Source organism: Monopterus albus, unplaced genomic scaffold (assembly GCF_001952655.1).
Source record: "Monopterus albus unplaced genomic scaffold, M_albus_1.0 scaffold65.1, whole genome shotgun sequence".
Classification (NCBI taxonomy): Eukaryota; Metazoa; Chordata; class Actinopteri; order Synbranchiformes; family Synbranchidae; genus Monopterus; species Monopterus albus.
Genome location: NW_018127945.1, coordinates 3,213,244 through 3,216,141, shown reverse-complemented (window position 1 = coordinate 3,216,141; position 2,898 = coordinate 3,213,244). Strand labels below are relative to the sequence as shown.

Sequence of the window (2,898 nt, the reverse complement as noted above, 5' to 3'; positions counted from 1 at the left end):
GAGAAGTATAACAGGAAGTTGTAGTAGTGTGGTAGCTAGATTGACGGCGTTGGTCGCTGGGGACCATATATATGGGTGTACGAGATCAGGGGCCCTCACAGGAAGACTGATGTCGCCTCTTGCACCACCTGCCTCGCATTGTGGGCCGTCCTGGGAACAGGCTGCCCTTCTTCTCGTATTGGACACCGTCTCATTATTCTTTTTTATCCAGCGTGGGGATAGCAGCATTTAGCGCGTATCAGCATTTGGTACCCGTTGCTTCTGCATAGCGTGAGTTGACGTTCTAGCTTGGTTGAAACCGCGTTCGTCTTTTTTAGTCGAGGTTCGTTACAACGTTACCGTCGCTCGTTTGGCTTTGCATTCATAAAGGGTAGAGGGAAAACACTCACACATTTAAACGTGACTGCATGCCATGAAGGACAAGGACCGCTAGATGCCTGAAATAAGCAGCAGCGAGAAAGCCTGAAAAGGACCCGGTTGTTGAATTCAACGCCGATTCGGGATTTCACTCAGAAATACAGCTGGCAGAGCAAGGTGAGCCTTTGAATATTTCATTTTTATGCAGCCAGATTGTCTCTATACCCAGGGTGTTTTGGGGGCACATAGACACATGTCATGTATACAGCGATGCTGTGGCGGTAATGACCAGAGTGCAGCCATCAATGTGTCCCTCCAGTGTTGGAGGCCGGCGGAGCTTTGCATCACTGCCCGGCCGGAGATGCGCTTTAGAGGCTGACCAGCCTGACAGTGTCCTCTTTTGTCTTCTTTCAGTTGAGTGACACAGTATGGGACTCGTCCTAGCCAAGCCTTTACTGAGTGTCACATGGCAAGTGAACTCTCTGTCGGCTATGTTGCACAGCATGAAGTATTTTCCTAGAAATGTTGCCAGTGCACTTGGAGTATACAGTGACCCAATGTCCATCAAAACAGAGCTTGCTTTATCATTTTTGGTCTTAAATGACATTAAATGCAGTGATGTGGCTAGAACTTGGTATTTAAACATCTATTCATTACTTTCTTTCTCACTGTGCTTTCTCTTTTCCCACTTTCCCTCACTTCTTTTCCCCTACCTTCTTCCTACATTCCAGCCCTCTGCCTTTTTTGCCTCTCCCCTCTACTCCTTCCCTGTTGTTACACTTAACTCCTCCATCTTCTCTTTCTCTTTCGACTTGGCACCCACCTGCCCTTCTCCCCACTTCTTCCCCCCCTTTGTCTTCTCACCCTTGCCAGTCATTGCTCTCTCTCTATTTTCCCCTCTATCGATTTTCCGGGTGGTGCTGCTAAGAGATCACAGCAGTCGGAGTGCTGTGAAGGATAGAGTAGATTGAGGGGATCAGAAAATGATCGTAAAGGGATATTCTCTTTCTTTTTTTTCTTTGTGTGTGTTGCAAATGGACAATAGAATCAGAAGCGTCCAAACATTTTCATATCTGTTCAGTTCCTCATAGATGCAGCTCAGGGCCTCAGAAACTACAGTCAGGCAAGAAATTAAAGGAAAAAACCTGAATAAATGAGCGGTGTCTTCCTGGATGACAGTGCCACCTTCTATAGGGCATATTGGGTCACTGATGAGGAAGAAAATGTGGTGAATCATATGTGGTTGCCTTTGCAGTCACCAGATCTCAACCTAGTTCAATACCTATGGGAGATTTTGGAGCAACATGTTAGACAACGTCTCCACAGTTCCAGAGAGTTGTGGTTTCAATGCCAAGGCATAATGAAGGCCTAACACCTTACTAAGAGACTTTATGTTGGCTTTTCCTTTAATTTGTCACCAGTCTGCATATATACCATTGTAGAAAAATGACAATGCTGTGATCTGATTTTATGAATTATGTTTCTTTTCTAAAACGGGCCTAGTTCAAATTTTTTCTTGTTGTTATGCAGGCAAGCCACAGGATGTCACTTTATCACTGGTCCTCCTTCGTTTACAAAATAAAACCAGTGACAATAGCTTAGAAAAGTCAATGTGAACATCAACAACATCTCAGTAGAATTAGAGTCTATTCAAGGGTGTTTATTCAAGAATCTTGATTGTCATTATGCATATTACAATGAAATTTTTTTTTTCCGGCAGCTCTCAGCTTAAAAGACATATTATTTACATAACAAACAATTGTATAAGCCAATATAAAAATATGAACAAATTAAAAGAGATGTATGGGACCTAATCAGGTCAGCAGCATGTTATAGCAAGAGTGTAGTAACATTATAAGGTGCAGCTCAGTGCAAATCTCAGTCTTTAGGAAGGGTCCAGTGTTCTGTCTGTGTCTGTCCATAGGTGGGAGGTTGTGTGTGTGTGACTAGGGGTTGGGGGGGTGATTGATTTCACAGCTCTGGGGAAGAAGCTGTGTCTCAGTCTGTTTGTTTTAGTCTTTATATTCCTGTACCTTTTCCTGGAGATAACAGACTGTTGCCTCGGTGGGTGGGATCTGCAGCAATCTGTCCGGCCCTCCTCTGGATCCGGTCAGTGTATAGTGAGTCCAGATCCAGAAAAGGACTCGCTACAATGTTGTTCTAACCACCCAGGTCAAGTCCTTTCTGTCCTGTGCAGTGCAGCTCCCGTACCACACTGTCGCACTGAGACAGAGGATGCTCTCTACTGTCACTCTGTAGAAGTTTGCGAGCAACTGAGAGGAGAGACCAGCATGTTTCAGCTTCCTGAGGAAGAAAAGCCTTTGCTGGGCTTTCTTCACCAGGTAGGATGTGTTCAGAGACCAGGTCAGGTCAGGTGTGATGTGGATGCCCAGGAACTTGATGTTATCCACTTGCGCCACCACCTCCCCATGTATGAGAAGAGGAGCATATTTTGTCTTCCTGGACCTCCTATAATCCACAATGACTTCCTTAGTCTTGTTGGTGTTCAGGACAAGAGTGTTATCCACCACCTTGTCAGGA

General features: G+C 45.1%; 1 protein-coding gene across 1 annotated transcript in view; it reads left to right on the top strand.

The window, feature by feature from the left end:
- st3gal2 (ST3 beta-galactoside alpha-2,3-sialyltransferase 2) overlaps positions 1-2,898 on the top strand; it is a 75,848-nt gene continuing 72,950 nt past the window's right edge. The window contains exon 1 of the mRNA XM_020604288.1: positions 1-534. The gene's annotated coding sequence lies outside the window, so the exon portion shown is untranslated. The remainder of the gene's footprint in view (positions 535-2,898) is intronic.